The sequence below is a fragment of the Mustela erminea genome, chromosome 4 (genome assembly GCF_009829155.1).
Source record: "Mustela erminea isolate mMusErm1 chromosome 4, mMusErm1.Pri, whole genome shotgun sequence".
Lineage (NCBI taxonomy): Eukaryota > Metazoa > Chordata > Mammalia > Carnivora > Mustelidae > Mustela > Mustela erminea.
In genome coordinates, this window is record NC_045617.1 from 34,286,264 (window position 1) to 34,306,515 (window position 20,252).

General features: G+C 37.5%; 1 protein-coding gene across 1 annotated transcript in view; it reads left to right on the forward strand.

The window, feature by feature from the left end:
* GPR63 (G protein-coupled receptor 63) overlaps positions 1 to 9,370 on the forward strand; it is a 65,884-nt gene extending 56,514 nt beyond the window's left edge. The window contains exon 3 of the transcript XR_004284843.1: positions 9,339 to 9,370. The gene's annotated coding sequence lies outside the window, so the exon portion shown is untranslated. The remainder of the gene's footprint in view (positions 1 to 9,338) is intronic.
* Positions 9,371 to 20,252: the final 10,882 nt, after the last annotated feature.

A 20,252-nucleotide genomic window follows, 5' to 3' on the forward strand; every position in this document is an offset into this window, starting at 1 on the left:
ACTGCTTAATCAACTGAATTCTTACACTGAAAAAGAAACTACACTGAGAAAGAAACTACCCAAACCCATCACTGTACTTTGTTATTATGTATTAATGAAGGTATGTTTTAAATAGTGTAATTTATCTTATTGACCATCTGTGATAGTGCATCTATTAGAGGTTGTCAAATACATAGAGGTTGTCAAATACATTTTACCCCAATAAACAGATGAAGAAACAGTTTGAAGCAACTAGACGACTTACCCAGATTTCTGCAGCAATAAGGAAGCAGAGCTGGGATTCAAACCAAGCTGACGGCTTCCAACTTCAGAGCTCCTTCCACTTCCAGGCAGTGAGATTTCACTGTTACAGAGAGAAGGGCTGGACAATGAAGTTGCAAGGTTTGGAAAAACCAGTGATTGAGTAAGCAGAGGCCAGTTTGTGGTCCTGGACAGTACCTTAATTGCATAGGTGCATGTTTATTAGTAGAAAGGAGAATAATAGAATGTTTACATTTTAAAGAAGTTTTTAAAAAATATTATTATTATTATTATTATTATTATTATTTTAGTTTATCATCCAAGCTTTCCCACTAAAAAAAGAACGCTGAACTTGAACTCATGGACAAAGGAACCAGGTCAATGTGATGTGACCAGGAATTGCTGCTTCCCGGTATGTGGGCCAGAAGTTTGTTCTCAGTGTGGACTTAAACTTCAGAGGGGACCTAAGCTGGGTCTGCATACCCCACATTTGCTTTGGTAAGCATTGCTGTCCTTTCTGTCCCTCTGGGTCTATGCTGGAAGAACTTTTCCTTTGTAGATGCTGGAGACCCCTTGGGAAACCATCAGTAGCCAGAGAATTTCCTTTTGCTCTCATCTCCTCTTCCAGGACCATCATCTGATGAGTGGGGTAACTGCAAAGGGCACAGAAGACACTTCTTTCTGACAGGAAGAAAGATGACATTTTCCTGTACGACTCCCCAGAGGTATCTGTAATCTCAGAAATGATGATTGACTTAGATGCTAGGATGTTATGGTGCCATGCTCATCTGTGTGGAGGCTACTATTGCTAAGCAGTGGGTTCTATTTGACCTCTCGAGGGCAAAAGGCTTCTCATGAAAACAAATATGTAGTAGTATGCACACTGAAGGGAAACGTAATCTGGCCTAGAAGCAATGAAAGCCAAAAGACAAAAACAAAAGAAGACATGTGCTATTGATTTCCAGCCCCATGTTTCTCTGTTGAATTCACAGGTTTCTTTCCCACTGGACACGAAGCTCTCTGAGGGCAGAGCACTGTGCTCATCTGTTGTTTCCCCAGCACCTAGCATAGGGACTCACAAAGCGCAGTGGTTCCCAAAAGTCAGGAAATGGACCTTTTGAGAATAGGGTCTGAGCAGTAAAAATCATAATGGATTTACTTAAACCAAACAGCTTCTAAGTGACAAGACCTGAGACCAGTGCCCTTGTCTTCAGTCTCCAAACCCAGTGACCATCCCACTAGCTAGAACTGCTTCCCTGACTGAAGGTTCTCATCTGGGGGTTTTCAGACACTGTCGCTAGGCTGGTCTGTAGAATGGGCTGGTTGTAGAATGGATAGGGATGTAGGGATGGTTGTAGAATGGATAAGGGTTCTAAATTTTTATTTGCTAAACCTGGCAACCCCAAGAATAGTAAACACATGTATGTACTTTTTGGACCCTGGGATGTGCAAGTCATGTCGTGGAGGAGGTCCTCTGTTCCTCTAATTTGTAAGGTCATCTCTGACTACATCTTGTGGTCTAGACTAAATATGCTGGTGCTCAGGCTTCAAAGGGAAGGAGGAGGTCATGACTCACGGTGCGGCTGAGGAGCCCAGATCCAGATGGATTGAGAACAGCAAAGAACAAGGTGTTTTTCTGTAACCGTTTTGCATATCTGTTTGTTGGTGAATGAATGATGATGGTGTGTGGGCAAGATGTGTCCAATAACCACCTCCATCAGGAAGAGTTTGGTTAGGAAAAGTTTTCTATTGTTGGATTCAGACACCCATATGTTGAATGCCATTTGAACACTTGCAACAGAAATTCAGAGTTTAAATCACTTTTACCATAGTTTTGGCAGGACTGGGAACACATTTTTTTTTTTTTTTCAGCTGTTCTTCCTGATGGGAACTATAAATAGTTTTGGGGAAGTATATAATTATCTCAAAGTAGAAGCTAAAGATAAAAAGCTGCTTAAGATTTTAAAGGAATATTTAATGGTTATTATTATGTAACATTTATTAAGTATGCACACTGTGATCATTGTCTTTGCCAGGAAGAAACTTGGAATAAAAAGTCAGTCCAAGATGTGACATGTATAAATAGACCAAAAGGTATATTAACATGGTGCCAGAACAAAGGGTTGATTCAATAAAAAAAAGAATTTAGGAGGAAAAAAAAGGCAGCCAAATCAGAGTAAGATTGCATAGAAATGAAGAAGACTTATATTTAGTAACAAATCTTTAAAAATGCTGGCAATTGAAAGCCAAGATGGATGGTTACATAAAAACAGGTAATATTATGGTGCATGCATGGGGTCATACTGTGTTTTTGGCAGTTAGCTTGGACTTTTACAGAGAAAATGGGTTTACTTATTCTGTTCAATGAAGAAATACTAAAATGTTTAAGTACTAAACAAAGGTTCATTGTTGGCTGAAACAAGTTAAGTGTTATAAATAATGATTTAGGACGCCTGGCTGGCTCAGTCCATAGAGCAAGGGACTCAATCTCAGGGCCCATGTTGGGCGTGGAACCTACTTAAAATTAAAAACAAACAAACAAACAAAGCCAACTTCAGTCATCAGCTTCTGGCTGAGACTGTTACTGCTTACAATGCCACAGAAAGCTCACAACCAGTAATCTTATGCATACAGCCCCCATTTATTGATGCCTGCTATATGATGCACGTAATATATCTGTATAAATATATAGTCTCTAATTCTTAGAATGACTCTAGGATGTAGATATTATTATTGTAGTTTACAAGTCCTAAATTTAAGGCTCTAAGTGGTTAATTGAATTTTAAGAGGCCATAGGACACAGGAAGTAGAGATGCAAAAATTCAAAGTCTCATTTGTGTGGACACTGATATTCAGGTTTTATCACCTTGCAGTGCCATCTGTCCATCCTCTTACTTGGGCTTTCTTGTTTCCTTCACCTTATTTCTCCCTCATTCATAATGGATTTTCCTTTACAATGTGATTGTCCTTTTTGACCTACCTTGGACTTAGTGATTCCTCCTGTTGCCTCTGGGCCTCCCTCAGTTTGTCCTCAACTCTTCTATAATCTTCTGGCCATAAGCTTTGGTGATCTGTCTACATTATTCATCACATATTCATCTTGGAGTATCCAAGTTTCAGCATTGCTAAGCACTACTCAGTGCCGATAATTTGCTTAGGTGGACCCCGCAAAATAAACGTGAATATTCTCATTGTGATCTAAAGTCATGTGTTACACACTTGCAAAGAAGCAGCATAGAAAATGAACCAAAGATTCTTATTAAGCATTTTTCAGCTCTTGTCCTTAGAGAACTTACAAAGATAGGGCAGAAATCCTGCAAGACAGGCATACAGTTCCTAGAGGCCGGGGCAAACAAAAGACCTTTGAGATCTTGGAATAATCCAAATGATGGTAGTTTCTTTGTTTTGGGGTTCTTCTTGGGAAGGGGTTCAGACATGGGGACCACTAGAGATAGGAAGGATTTTGGTAGTGGAGAAGGACTGAGGCTGCCAAAGTCTCTATTGAGTCCTTTAACAAAAAGTTTGATGCCTCCTTCCTCAGGAATTTTAGCTTGGTGAAGAGATCATGGAGGCTTGTGGCACTTGTCATGAAGTTCTGATGTCCCCAAAGCAGGGGACTTCATGGGTATTTGCCCCCTTCTGCACCGTGGGTGCTCCTCTAGGCGCTTTTAGTTTAATCCCAGAAGGGGCTAACAAACAGTGGTATTTTGGAGTGAGAGTGTTAGGAATAACACTAGAGTGAAAAGCATCAGGTGCTTTCTCTTCTGGATAGGGGTCAATTACCCAGAGTAAGCTTCTCAACAATTATTGGCTTACAGAAAAGTTCAACTATGAAGCATAGATATGCTGAGGACTTGGAAATGGAACATGAAAACGTTATCAGTGTGTGGCAGATACAGACCTAAGTTAAATAAAAGAAGTTGGGGGCCACCTAGGTGGCTCAATCAGTTAAACATCGACCTTTGGCTCAGGTCATGATCATGGGGTCTTGGAACTGAGCCCTGCATTAGACTCCCTGCTCAGTGGAGAACCTGCTTGTCCTCTGTCTGCCCCTGCCCCCATTCTTGCTTCTTCTCTCTCTTTCTCTGTCTCCCTCTCAAATAAATAAAGAAAATCTTAAAAAGAAAAAAAGAAAGAAAGAAAGAAAAAAAAAAAAAAAGAAACGAACTTGAGAAGTGAACCAACCTTTGAGAAATGGGGTTTGGAGAAATGAAGCCAGTGGGTTGAGGCTTTAGCAAGCTAATGGGATGCAAAACTGGCTGTGAGAGATGGGGCTGAAAGTGTCTGGATTTGCACAGTTCCTTCACACGTTTAGGCCTCCTGCTAAGGGCATCTGTGCAAACAGACCTTTGCTGCCCTCACATCTCTGCCTTCAACTCCACCACATGCTCTGATCGCCTTCATGCTTAGCAACCCAACTCACTCATGGGCCTCCTGGCTTGCTGCCTGTTACTTCCTCTCTTATGAATGCTTTCCTCCCTTGATCCTGACTTTTGGGGATACTTCTCTAGCAGTTAGTTTTGCTTCCTTCTCATTACAACTAGAATTCTCTAGCCATGCTTCCTCAGGTGACCCTGGTTAATCATCTCCCCTGGTCCAGTCATAATTCTGGATGTATTACTCTGGCCTCATGAATGTGACACAAACATCAATCTGAATATTCGTTAAATTAGTGCTAGTTTTTATGACAACAAATCCCTCCAATTAGTGGCTTAACCCAAGAATAGTTGATGTTTTTCATATAATAGCCCAATTCAGATGTTCCTGATTGGTTCTAAGTAATCGCCCAGGAATCCAGGGTGATAGAAGCTCTGCCATCTTCAGCATGTGAATGCCATTGTGCCAACATCCAGCAGACTGTACTGATGAAGTACCATGCTTGGAAACCTGGCAGATTTTTATGGCCTAAGCCTAAGTGGTGTTCATCACTTCTCCCCCCACATTCCACATGTATACACCTTCCTTCAAGGCTTGCCCAAATGAAGAAGAAATGACTTTTAGTGAAAACAGTGTTTTTTGCCACAATAGAGCGAGCAGTTTCCCACCCTGTTTCTGGCCAGTCTCCCAAAGAGAGGAAACCACTTGAGATGATGGGATTCTCTATTTAATAGTGACCTGGTAGAACTACCCCATATGTAGGCCCAGCTTCTATTTTTATTTTTTTAATTTTTGTTGAGATTTTAATTATTAAGAGAGGGAGCACACATAGACAAGGGGTAGGGGCAGAGAGAGAGGAAGAAGGAGGCTTCTAGCTGAGCAGAGAGTCCCACATGGGGCTCAATCCCAGGACCATGGGATCATGACCTGAACCAAAGGCAGATGTTTAATAGACTGAGCCATCCAGGGACCCCTATTTGATAATTTTAGAAGACAGATTTTCAGATTTTCTAGGCTAGTGCTTGATTTCCTTATGCCATTGATGATCTGTGCACCCCAGGTTGTGAGAGAGGAGGTGGAATGAGTGACAATCATTGATATAGGTCAGTGCCCCAAGTTGCCTGTATCTCAGATTCTTTCACCCCTAAAATACTATATTTCAAGTGCGTGTGTACAATAAGCCCATCTAGCTGATGAAAGTACAAAGTGCTACCAAGATCTACTGAGTCAAAAGGTTTAATAAACAGTGTGACTGATCTCTTTTCTGCCCTTTAGGAAGTTCTCCTTTGTCCATTGCTTTCCATAGCTACATCTCATATGGGTACGGGGAGGATGAGCCATCTAATAGTATCATCTTGGAGCAGTCGCCTTCAGGTTAGTAAAGATTTTGGGGTCCTGGGAGTTGATTTAGAACTGAAGCAAAGCAACTTCCTTAACAACTTATGAAGGTTTCCACCTCCCACTCCCCTTTTCATTCCCTGAGTTCCATGATCTAAGAATCCAAAGTCAGATGTTGTATCAGAAGAGTTTGTGAATCATGGAAGTGGGCATGGGAATTTCAGTCTTGTAGCTACTGGCCTTGCCTTAGTCTCAGACACTGGCTCATGCACTTGACTCAGCTGAATGGCTTCCATTTTGCTCTCTGCCTAGGGATAAAATTAAACCATAGCAGCGGTAAGAGTCCAGTAATTTGCCTTTTGCTCGCAGGCTCCATCCCAGCTTTTTGCAATTAGGTTAGTTCTCTTTGTCAGTCTAGAGTGCATAACAGCAAATATTTGAGTGGGAAAATATCCCAATTTTGGTCTCCTAGAACAACTCCCACCTGCCTTTCCTGACATGAACCTTAGCTGACAAGAAAGCATTCCATTTTTCCAACTCTTGGTTTCATTTCACTAGACTTTTAGCCACCTTGGATTGTAGACCACAAACAGAAGTGGTCTTCATTTGCATACCCATACTTTTCATTCTTTTCTCCTTTCAGATGGGCCAGTTTCAGCCTAAGTGAATCTTTTCTTTGAAAGCCACAATAAATAATACTCTCCGAACTCCTCTTTTCCTGTCAAGTCTTTTATTGGGGAAGTTGCAAGAAGCACGTGGTCTCAGTCCCGAGGTACAAATAGAAGACGAGATACTCCTTAGTTACTTTCTCTTCTATCTTCTCCTGTTTTATTTTGTTGATCCATTATCTGCACTACGCCACTTCCGGTTTCTTTCTTTTCTTCCTTCATTCCTCCCTCCCTCCTTTTCTCCCTGTTTCCCTCTCTTTCTTCCTTGGTTCCTCCCTCCCTTCCTCTCTGTCTCTTTCCTTCTTTCTTTCTGGAATTCAGTGAGGACTTCTTCCATTGTAAGTGACAGAAAACAATCTGGTTTGTGTCTAGGGAACATGCTCCACACTGGGGCCCAGAGTATGTGGGCTAAAAGTGGGGGAATAATTAAATGGTTCTCTAGAGAGAAATTGGGGTACAATGAATAAAATGATGGTCTATGAATATTGGGTGGTCAAAAAGCAACAAAATTCCATTACATTTGGTTTCTCAGCTAAGCTGCTGTATTCTACTGGAGACTATCACACAACCCTAAAGATTGGTGACATGTCAAGATTATGTTCTTCAATTTTATTTTGACCTCAGCACTATTTAGCAAATTTTCCCCATTGCCCTGTCATCTCTTTTATAGGTTCCCAAATGATTATTCATAAGCCTTACCATTATTCCTTAGGTACAACTACCCATTCACATTCTGTAGACAGCCTTGCCTTTTACTTCCTATGGAAAGTTACAGAAACAAGAGGAGACCTCTTTCAACTTCTTGTTTCTACATAGGCAAACTTATATTGTTTTTACATAGGCAAACTTATATTATTTCTACATAGGCAAACATATTTTTTCTACATAGGCAAACTTGCCTATATTGAAATAACTTGTGCTCCTTTCCTGCTTCAGTGTGTCACACTCCAGGCTTCTCCCTTACAGGAAGCCCTCAACTATCATTGTGCTCTCTCTTTCCTATATTTGCATAGTCTTCTCTCAACCTACTTTTCTTTCCCAGGCAGAGCTGGCTTTACCATAAAGCTAATGAAGCCTAAACAAACTTCTGTGCTTCTCACTTGCCTGAGCCCCTTTCAAGGCTTTGGGTGGGAATTTAGCAATGTGTTCCTGTGGTCATCTGTATTTGTGCAGTGTACAAGTGTAAAATACAGTAATGGTAATATTTATATATATAGTTTTTCATTCACTCTAAGACCATTGTCTCTTTCTACTTTGAATTACCTTTGTCATACTTCCTTTATGCTTGGGAATTTTGTACGTAGTTTGGGATCCAAATTGAATCGGGGACACACAAATTCTGGTTTAGAGGGATGCATTTACAGTGAAGTTATTACTAGCAAATCTAGTGTAGGAATGGCTTCCAGGAATAACATGAAAGTACTGTCTGAATGCATCTTTCAGTGCTTGGCACCAGAAATATAGTGTTTGAAATGTTTGGAGCCACAAACTAATTTGTGCAAAATTCTTCCAGTCTTCATATATGTAAAATTAGAAGTAGAAAATTAAATTTTCATTGAAACTTAGTAAAACAGACGTTTTCTTCCTGTAAGAACGTATTCACGAATGCAGTATAAAACCCAACTTACATATATGTTTCTTTTGTGATGGGAATAATGTGAAATAGAATTTATCAGAATTTCCATATTTGCGAGGTGGAAAACTTTGGCAGTGTTACAGATGATGAGTATTTATATTGAAGGCTCGTGTTTTATACATTCTGACCATTAATATAAAAAATAATTTTTTACTGAGCAATCACATTAGAGTAATGCCTGAATTATCTTCTTATTGCCAATGATAAATCCTTTGCTATCTGTTCCCAAAGCATATTACTATATACTCCATAATGCTTCTCCCAGTCATAATTGCTTCTTTATTGCTTGCCTTTTGGAATGTGTAAACTCTACTAGGTAAGGACTGTGCTGCTATTGTTCATGTTTGACCATAGTTATCACTTCTTTGTTCTCTTTGCTAATGGAACCCTGTTTTGATATCTACTCCTGTCCTCTCCCCGACTCAGCCCATGTTCCTCAGTAGACTGTCTTCATGCCTTGCTCAAGACTATCCCTGATTGATCTAATATCCATCTTCTTTGTCATGAATTTTTCAAGATTAGGAATGTGGCACAACTGGGCCAGTGAGGCACAAGGAGAGATTTGGCAGGAGCATTTACTTCATCTCTTTGGGAAGCAATTCTCTCTCCTTCTGGACATGTGATATTTGGAAATAAGTCCTATCCTTCCTATCAGATGGTGGTGATCAATATGCAGAGAAAGGGAAAACCAAGAGAATCTTAGTGAAATGGAGCTGGAGTCCCAGATCATGTCCCTCCTGAGACCTTTATCACTGCTGGGCTTCTGGTTGTGCAGGCCAATCAGTGTTCTTACTTCAGGCAATCTGAGTTGGGTTTTCTATTACTGGTAGCCCAGTGCACCATATCTTAGCAACATGCCTGTTTCTGAGCGCTCAACGGATGTTCATTGAATTGAATAGAATGTTCTTTCATATGTATGATGCATATATCTTCCTTCATAGTTTTTTTTTTCTTACTTTTTTTGTTCTGTTTAATTTTAAGATCATAAACGGAGGTAATGAGTGTTAACCATTAACTATGTATACTTAATGTATTTTCCTCTATGCTTATAGAAACTTATAGCCTTCTATTGTGTTGAGTTTTGTTTGTTTGTTTATTTCATTTTACAAAAATGAGGTCATACTGTAAGCATTGTTGTACAGTAACTTTGTTTTTTTTAATTGATAGATCATAGCTGGGTTTTTTTAGGTTAGCCAACAGACATAACTCATTCTTGTTAATAACTACACACAATGGCGATACCTTGGTGCAACTTTGGCCTGTTTAAATGTTTGTCATAGAGTTTTATTCAAATTTTTTTCTGAATTATATGCTTGGATCTTTAATTATTTCCTCACTAATGATTCCACCTTCATATGTGTCCGAATTTGGAAATTAGAAGAAAACATTGCTTGATGGAGTGGCTTAGACAATGTGAAGGGTATGTAAACTTTGCTAGTCTTATGGTATCTACCATAGTTTACCATTTTGAAATTTTGAAATTTATTTTTCTTAAAAAAAGCAGGTTGTCCTTTCTTCTGCTTATACTAACTGGAAATGTTTTCCCTGAGCCCTTTGCAAGGAACCGCACCTAGGGGAGCAGCCCAAGGGAGGCATTACAGCTGCAAGTAATAAAGGAATGGTTTCATGAGGGATCCAGAAATTAGATGAAATCCAGAAAGAGCTAAAATTTTAACCCTAATCCAGCAAATAAAGTCTCATATTCTCCCTCTGAAATGAAGACTTATCTCTTGGGTTTGTTTGTTTATTTATCGTCAGTGGGGGATATATGCTTTATTTCCAATGGCTCTATTAAATATTAATTCTTGCCGATTGAGGCTAGTCTCTTTCCATGCTAGTAGATACACTATGGCTGAAAGTGTGACTGGGGCGGCGCCTGGGTGGCTCAGTGGGTTAAAGCCTCTGCCTTCGGCTCAGGTCATGATCCCAGGGTCCTGGAATCGAGCCCCATATCGGGCTCTCTGCTCAGCGGGGAGCCTGCTTCCCTCCTCTCTCTCTGCCTGCCTCTCTGCCTACTTGTGATCTCTGTCTGTAAATAAATAAATAAAATCTTTAAAAAAAAAATTGTGACTAATAACAGACTTTATAATGATCCCAATGCTCCCCACCTCCCTTCAAAGACAAGCAAGAGTTGGAAGCAGTGATTTTAAACAGAGGGTAAAACGAAAATTACCTGGTACACTTGTGCTCAAGGTGACACACAATCAAGACTTTTACTGGTTTCCCTAAGGAACAATTTATTCTTGGCAACAGCAAAACCTAATTTCAGAGAGACAGAGAAAGAGAGAGAGGGAGGGTGAGGTGAGATGATTTGAACCAAATCGGACAGTATAATAAGGGCAAGACACAGATAGTCACAATATTTCCCAGTTTTTATCAGCTAAATAATACCAGAGAGAACCAAACAGAACACCCTGTGGTAAATTAACCTATAAGCCAGACAGATAAAGGCAGCTGTGGTTTTTGCATAAGTTCAAAGCACAGATGAAAATTAGCTCCTCTGGGTATAGTCATTTTAGACTCCAGGAACACTGGTAATTTTTTGAGGTTAGAAATATTGCAAAAGTCTGAAGCATGATTTTTCCTGAGATAGCCAGACTCAGCTTGTCTAAATATAAAATGATTCAAGGCTTAGGGAGAATAAACCCTGAGTTTTTCATGAAATCATTGAAAAGGAAAAAGAAACAAAAGTGAACAAATAGACAAAGTTAAGACAAAATCTTTTACTTTTCTTCTTAGGATAGTTACAAACATATTTGGGTTTTCTTAGTTTTGATTTTTCATTACAATGAGCTAAAGATTTATATATGCTTTTTCCTGACTGGAATATGCTGGTAGTCTTCTGTGAGTAGAGTGGGAGAGAGAGAAGCTTGAGAACATGGGGAAATTCTCTCAGTCGTAAGAATAGTCCTGTGTTTTAATTCACAGAAGGCTAACGGAATGAGATACTAAGTATGCACCCTGGGCACATTAGGATTCTTTTCTGATAGAATCCTATGTTTCCTGTTCTGTAGCAAGTTATTTTAAAGTTATTTTCTAGGTAATTTCATTTTGTTCTTTGGGTGATTTTATTGCCATGTAGAAGGGCTAATATCTTTCTTGGATGTTTATATTTTAGGTACTGTTTTCTTTTCTTTCTTTCTTTTTTTTAAAGATTTTATTTATTTATTTGGCAGAGACACAGAGAGAGAGGGAACACAGCAGAGGGAGTAGGAGAGGGAGAAGCAGGCCTCCCGTGGAGCAGGGAGCCCGATGTTGGGGCTCAATCCCAGGACCCCGGGATTATGACCTGACCCGAAGACAGATGCCTAACGACTGAGCCACCCAGGCGCCCCTAGGTACTATTTTCTATTTTAATTTAAAGACTCCATGTCTGTTAGCTTCAAAGCAACAATCAGAAAACTCATTAATAATGTAAGCTTGGTTCAAGCAGGTAGAAGTTAGCATGCCAGACAGTTGCCAAAGCTGAAGAGAATTCTGATGTGCCTTGACCCTTCTTTTACCAGAGATACAAATTATCACAAGTGAGAAGTCAGTGAAATTCTGGTGCAGATGAAGGCATCTTTCTTTACTTATGTAAGTGGAATTGTAACTTAGATTTGCTTGAGTTCCAATCATGGTGTGTTTGTAGTATTTGAAAGTATAAAAAAGAGGATAAAATACTTAGTTCAAATATATATTTACACTTTGTCTTATTAAAAAATGAATTTAGGTGACAAGAAACACACAATTCATTGAGATGAATTAATTTAAGGAAGTACAAGGGAAAGTAGAGTTAATTTGTAAGAAAGAGTTGGGAATAAAAGTAGGCACACAAATTGCATGGGTGTGCCACACATCCACTCTGAGCTTCCTTAGGGCCAATACAAAGAGGGAAATGGGATCTTTCATAGGAGTGTCAAGGTCACAAGGTAAGCAAAAGTCAGTCTTGGTGGGAATGAAACTATTCTTGGCACTGAGACCATAAACCACTTTCAGTTTTCTTTCACAGGTAAGATACTAGAGATCATGTTGAAAGGCATTCTTAATATCATCTTAATAGAATACACAGTTTTCTAGAATTTGTCAAGTCCTCTCACTATAGGTGGAGAGCATCACTTAAGATTACATTTCAGTAAGAGCCCAATAGGGAGAACTGTAAGCAGGACCAGTACTTTCCTCTCTGCCAGTCTGGTGTATTCTGAAACTAGACCTCACTGAGCAAAATCAGGGGGAATTGACAGAAGAAGTCAGGAAGTCCTCCATAGGGAGTGCTTCTCTCCATGGAGCTTCTGAACATGGTGAATTTGAGGGAATATTTCCAGACAAGTAGCTGGACTGTGGCATTTTTTGTTTCATTAAGTGTGTAGCTAGGAGACATGACTGTGGCTATTGCTGAGTGTAGTGACAGCATCTGGTGTTACTGCTCAGCTGTTTGGATGCTAGCCTGATAGTTTATCATTATCTCCAAAACACAGGAGACACAACTTAAGATTCCAAATAAATGGAATGATAACAGTGGTATCTGTATGCAGCTCTTACCTCTAATATTGAAGCCAGTTGCTTTTCTGTCTCTACTCCTGCACCCTTTAAGTTCCGTAAGGACAAGGAATGTGGAGCTTGGATACGGAGTACCCTTGTTCTGGACAGGGACTGCGGGGACTTGATCCTTGATGAAACAGTATTTCCCAGGGAAATTTAACCTTTTGAAGTCTCAAATTCTCATTTGTAAATGAGTATGATAATGATATCAGTTTCATAGAGTTTGAGGATAAGAACATAGTTATAAAATGTTAGATGTGATTGCTTTTCTTGTTTTTTATTTTTATGGTATGTATGATTGGCTTCTTTCACTTAGTAATATTCATTTAAGTTTCCTCCATGTCTTTCTATAGCTTGATAGCTCATTTCTTTTTAGTGATGAATAATAGTCCTTTGTCTGGTATACTTTAGTTTATCCCTTCAACTACTGAAGGTCATCTCAGTTGCTTCTATGCTTTGGCAACTATGAATAAAGCTGCTATAAACATCCATGTGTACGTTTTTGTGTGGACATAGATTTGGGGTTTCTTAGGGTAAATACCAAGGAGTGAGACTGCTGAATCAAGTGGTAAGAGTATGTTTAGTTTTGTAAGAAATCACCAAACTATTTTTCAGAGTGGCTGTACCATTTTGTATTTCTACCAGCATCGAATTAGAGTTTCTACTGCTTCATATCCTTGACAGTACTTGATGTCAGTTTTATGGATTTTGGCCATTCTAAAGGGTACATAGTGGTATCTCGTTTTAATTTGCATTTCCCTGATGATATATGACATGGAGCATCTTTTCCTTCACTGTTTACAATCTATGTATCTTTTTTGGTGAGGTTTTTTTGTTAAAGTTTTTGCTCATTTTTTAATTGGGTTGCTTATTTTCTTACTGTTGAATTTTAAGAGTTCTTTCTGTATTTTGGCTAGTGGTTCTCGATTAGATATGTCTTGTGCAAATATTCCCTTTTTGTCCTGTGGCTCATCTTTTCATTCTCTTGATAGTGTTTTTTACAGTGGAACATTTTAATTTTAATGAAATCCAGTTTCACCTTCACCTTTCTTTTGTGGACTGTGCCTTTTTGTGTTGTACCAAAAAATTATCGCCATATGCAAGGTGATCAAATTTTCTTCTCTTCTCTTCTAGGAGTTTTAGAGTTTTATCTTTTAAATTTAGGTCTGTGATCCATTTTGAGTTAATTTTTTTTTAGGGTGTAAGGTCTATGTCTAGATTGATTGATTGATTTCAAGTGGATGTTCAGTTCCAGCACCATTCATTGAAAAGACTGTCTTCTTCATTATACTGTCTTTGTTTCTTTGTGAAAGATCAGTTGACTGCAGTTATGTGGGTTTATTCCTGGGTTTTCTATTGTATCACATTTGATCTGTCTGTTCTTTCCCTAATACTACACTGTCCTGATTATTATAGCTTTATAGCAAGTCTTAAAGTCCAATAGTGTCAATCTTCTAGTTTTGTTCTTCTCCTTCAATATTATGTTGGCTATTCTTGGTCTTTTGCCTTTTCATATAAGCTTTATAATTAATTTGCTGATATTCTCAAAATACCTTGCTGGAATTTCCATTGGGATTACACTCAAATTGCAAAGAACTGACATCTTGACAATATTTAGTCTTTTGTCCATGAACATGGAATAGCTCTCTATTAATTTACTTATTTGATTTCTTTCATCTGAGTTTTATAGTTTTCCTTATGTAGTATAATACATATTATGTTTGATTACTATTTTATTTTTTGGAGTGCTAACATAAATGGTGTTCTGTTTTAAATTTAAAATTATACTTGTCCATTGCTATTGTACAGCAAAGTGACTCTTTTTTTTTTTTTTTTATTTTAACTTGCAAGTTTGTATCCTGCAACCTTGCTATACTTGGTTCTTAGTTCCAGAAGTTTTTTTTTTTTTTTTTTTTTTTGTCAACTCTTTTGGATTTCTACAAAGATGATTATGTTATCTGTGAATAAAGACAGTTTCGTGTTTTCTTTGCTAGTCTGTATATATTTAATTTCCTTTTTCTTGTCTTATTGCATTGACTAGGACTTCCAGTGTGATACTGAAAAGCAGTGATAAGAGGCAACATCCTACTTTTGTTCCTGATCTTACTGGGAAAGTTTCTAGTTTCTCACCATTAAGTGTGATGTTGGCTTTAGATATTTTGTAGATATTATTTTTTTAAAGGTGTTTATTTAAATTCCTATTATTAACATACAGTGTAATGATAGTTTCAGGTTACAGTATAGTGATTCAATGCTTCATACAAAACTGTCACAAGGTGTTCATCACAAGTGCATTCCTTAATCCCCATCACCTATTTAACCCATCTCCCCACTCAACTTCCCTCTGGTATACATTAGTTTGTTCTCTACATTAAGAGCCTGTTTCTTTGTTTGCCTCTTTTTTCTTTTTTTATTCAGAGTATTTATTTATTTTAAGTCTTTATTTTATTTTAATTCCAGTTAGTTAACATATAGTGCTATATTAGTTTCAATTGTGCAGTTAGTAATATTCTTTCTCAAGTTGAGGAAGTTCCGTTCTATTTCCGGGTCAGTGTAAGTTTTGTTTTTTGTTGTTGTTGTTGTTGTTTGTTTGTTTGTTTTTGATCATGAAGAGGTTTTGGATTTATTACTTTTAAAAAATATTATTTTGGAATGTTGGGTGGCACCGTTGGTTAAGCATCCGTCTCTCAACTTTGGCTCAAGTCATGATCATGAGATTGAGGTTCATGAGATTGAGCCCCACTTTGGGTTCCATGCGTGGCATGGAGTCTGCTTAAGATTTTCTCTCCCTCTCCCTCTGAGCTATCCCCCCTTACTTTCTCTCTCTCAAATAAGTAAGTCTTCTAAAAATAAAATATTTTGATTTTCAAAATTTATAAATATAATCTTACCTATAATTAGTCTGAGTTTAGAATAATTAAATTGGGGTTTATATAAATTAAGCTTAAAAAATTAAACTCTTCTTTTTAAAAATGAAAGTAATTATTTTCATCCCTCTCCCAGAATCTGTTCCCAGGTTCCTTGCTTGTTTCCCTAGCATTTCAAGTTTATTTAAATTTAAGGTGTTGAGTATTACTTAATTACACACTAAACTCCTAATTGCTTGTCAGTATCTGATATTGTGTGAAAAGTATAACAGGCCTGGACATTAAGAGTTTCTTTTTCTTTTCTCTCTCTCTTTTTTTAAGTTTATTCATTTATTTTAGTAATCTCTACACCCTATGTGGGGCTCCAACTCACAACCCCAAGATCAAGAATTACATGCTCTTCCAACTCAGCCATTCAGGCTCCCTGAACCTTAGGAGTTTCTAATCTGGAATCTGCTATTGAAGAGCTGCAATTCTCTTACAGGGTAGTCTGTAGGCAAAGTGATTCAATGTTCACACAACAAATGTTTATTGAGTGACTTTATGTTTAGGTCCTGTTATATAGCAAGAAAAAAATGACAAAAACTATTGTCCTCTATTGTTTATACTCTTATTGAGAAATACTCCTTGCTTCCCACTGGACCACAGACAAGGAGGCTATCATGTCAAAGCCTTATGTGAACGACAGCGGAGCTCATTGCATATACGACACCACTGAAAATGTAAAAAGCTTCTTACTGCAAAGCATAGGTCAGTTCCAAGTAAGTGAAAGGGTCAGTATGTAGGGGGCACTGTGCTCCTAAGTTAACCACTTCGCTCCTTGCATCCCTTTACAAGGGATGAATCTCACTACCTCAGCCTCCCAGAGGGACCACAGGACTGCTCCCTCCTCCTTATCGTATTCTCTCTTGATCCTTACCCTTATTCCTTGTGTCTTTAGTTCTCCATATTCCCAGGATTTATGTTTCTCCACAGATATGATAAAATCCCAGGTAGTTCTAATTTCTAATTCTTTCTAATTTCTTTGTACAAATCCAAACATACTCTGAAAAACCAATGAATTTTTTCTCCTCTAGGGTCTTGGAGCTTTACAGAGATGAGGCTCAAGTTAAAATCTGGTGGAGGTTAAGAGTGGAAATAGTGTCTGTGTATGTGTTTGTGAGGGTAGAGTTAGGATCATCTCCTTAGGGGTAGCTAGGATCCTAAAGTATTTGGAATGAAATATTATTACTAGCATCTCGGATTTGATGTCTTTCTTAGGAGAAACTCTGGGTTTCTTGAGAGATTTATGTGGCTCCTATCATTAACAAAAGTTTAACATTACTTCTTGAAAAGGGATAGTGTTTGGTATTCTTAAAATTGGACTTTCTTTGTCTTGGGTAATACTACAATTGATATTAACTGCCTTAAAGAATACCCTGTCTAGCTCTTTTAGTAATTCCTGGTTTTTTCCTAGGTAGAGACCAGAGGGTAGAGGGTTACTAAATGAATGTATGGGGAGTGAGTATATCGGGATGGGAAGCTGGAGAGTTCAGCTGGAAATGAAATTTGACACTTGCTTTCCCAGATCCTAAATTTTACAGGAGAGTTTTTAGCATTTTTATCAAAACAGAATAAAAAAAACCAAACTGACCATAAACAATAACAAACAAGAAATTTGATACTGGGAGTTGCTGATTTCCTTTGAAGGGACTGGATGAGTGTAACCTTTGTGAACTTCATGTAGGCAGTTTTCCTTGTGGTCACAGGCTTAGCAAGTTTTTGGAAATATATTTTTCAGGAATAGTAGCACTCAATAAAGATGAAAGATTATAATGGGAGAGAACAGGGAGAAGTTTACCTTAAGTCAACAATAGAGAAGTACTGAAGAAAATTAATATTTTCAGATGTTAAAATCTACTCATGAAAATTCCTCTTTGTCTTTTAAAAGAGGGTATGGTTTCTGAAAGATATTATTTTGTAATTATGGTGGAAGACTGAAGTTTAATACAATTACATTCAGTGTTTTTGAAGTGCTGTGTAAATCCTATGCAACATCCCTTGACAATAAGCATTTGAAGGCTTTCTTGCTTTAAAGAGGATTTTCTAACATAGGAGTGGATGTGACTCTCACAACTTCAAAAATCCTTGAATATGTAGAAATCAATACTAATTATCCTGAATACTTGTTCACGATTTGTTTAATATTATTTGTTTGTTTCAAAAGATCAGTAACTTAGTTAACACATTTCTGCTCGGATGTCATTTTTTATTGTCAAAATAGTGCTCATTAGGAATACTTTCCTTAATTACTGAAGTGTAACAGAAAGGATAAGCCTTTTTCGAAAGAGTGAATGCCACAGTGATCTTTGCTTTTAAGTGAAAACTTCTGCGGATAAATACACAGAACAAAAACTTTTCCTGAATACATGATTTAATTTTCATAAGCTTAAGTTTAAAAGAGAAAAAAGAAGGAGTGAACTAAAACATGTGTGTGCTTTTGTGTGTTTTTAAAAAAAATATAATTGTAAAAATGTACATCTATCTATTCCCAATGGCTTTTAAATAGTAGTTTGGCCAGGGCCAAAAGAAGGGCTTCATTGCCAGCTTTTCAAGATCAGTACAAGTAGAGCTAAGCATGACCTATGGTCTATCTCACTTCAGAAGTAGAAATTATACTGCATTTTTATTCTTTGATTTATTTTTGGCGGGGGGAGGAAAAAGATAGCCATATTCTTAAGAAGACCAAAATAAAGGTGTGGACATCTATGTGGATGATTTGGTTTTTGATTTACCTAGGGGTAGGGAGTGGACTCCAAAAATAATTTTAATGATAATGCATTATTAAGGAATTGTACCATACATGTGCATGTTCTGCACATCTGGTATAGTATGAGGAAGTCAAAGAAGCCCCTCCTTTTTACAGTGTGGGCTTTTCACTCACATGAAATTTTGTATGCTTTTATGTTTGAATGTGGGAATCTGTCAGCCTTTGGGTCTGGGGTAGATTAGAAATAGACCAAATAATTAGTTAGGCAAGCTGAACACAGTTACTGAAGGAAGCGTGCTGACCACCCAGCTTTTTGCAGGCTTCATAAAATTTTATGTGCAGGTGCCTTATCTCTCCATTCAAGTATCCATGGCTTATGGTTTGAAAAGGGGTTGTGGTAGAGCAAATGATTATGTTTATTGTTGAGGTATTCTTTCTTCTAGTTTGCTGAGTGTTTTTATCATGAAAAGATATTGAATTTTCTTGGGTGTTTTTTCTGCATAAGTTGAGATAATAATGTGGTTTTTTTTTTCTTCCTTCGTTTTGTTAATGTAATGTATTACATTGGCTGAGGTTTTTGGTATGTTGAACCATCCTTGCTTTCCAGAAATCAATCTCACTTGGTCAAGGTATATGATCCTTTTAGTAGGCTGCTGATTCAGTGTGCTAGTATTTTGTCAAGGATTTTTCATCAGCGTTCATTACAGGTATTGTTCTCCATTTTCTTGTTGTGTCTTTGGGGCTTTGCTATCAGGGCAAAGCTGGTTATATAGAATGAGTTAAAAAGTACTCCTTCCTCTTCATTCTTTTGGAGATGTTTGAGAAAGACTGGTATTAGTTCTTTGTATGTTTGCTGGAATTCACTAGTGAAGCCATCAGGTTTTTTGTTAGAGATTCATTCTCCTAAGTACTTATAGATCTATTAAGATGTTTTCTTCATGATTTGTGTTTCTAGGAATTTTTCCATTTCTTGTACATGACCCAATTTATTGGCATACAGTTTTTCATAGCACTCTCACAGTCCTTTTTATTTCTGTAGGACTTGGTAATTATATAAGTAATTTTGTTTTCTCTTTTTTCTTAGTCCGTCTTGCTGAAGGTTTGCCAATTTAGTTGATCTTTTCAAAGAACCAGCTTTTGGCTTCATTCATTTCCATATTGTTTTTCTATTCTATATTTCATTGATCTCTGCTCTAATCTTTATTATTTCCTATTTCCTTCTTCCCTTCCACCTTTGGGTTTAGTTTGTTCTTTTTTGAGTTCCTTACATTGTACGTTAGGTTGTTGATATGAGATCTTTCTTCTCTTTTTAATATAAGTTCTAAATTTCTACCTTAGCAGGGCTATAGCTATAGGCTTATAGCTATTTATATTAATAAACAAACAAATAAATACATGTAGCTATAGCTATAAATTTCCCCCTTAGCACTACTTTTGCTGTGTCCTACAAAATTTGATATTTATTTTATTCACTTCAAAGTATTTTTTGGTTTCCCTTGTGATTTCTTCTTTGATTCATTGATTTTTAAACTAATGTTTAATTTCCACAAATTTGTGAATTTTCTGGTTTTACTTCTCTTATTGATTTCTGATTTCATTCTGTTGTGGTCAGAGAAGATGCTTTGTATAATATATACCGTTTAAACTCTACTGAGACTTAATATGTGGTCTGTTATATGTTCTATCCTGGAAAATGGCCCATGAGAACTTGAGAAAAATAAGTTAAATGTTGTTGTTGATAAAGTGTTCTATACATGTGTGCTAAATCTAGTTGGTTAATTATGTTAAGCTTTTATTTACTTACTTATCTTTTGTCTGGTTTTTCTATCCATTATTGAGAGTGAAGTCTTGAAGTC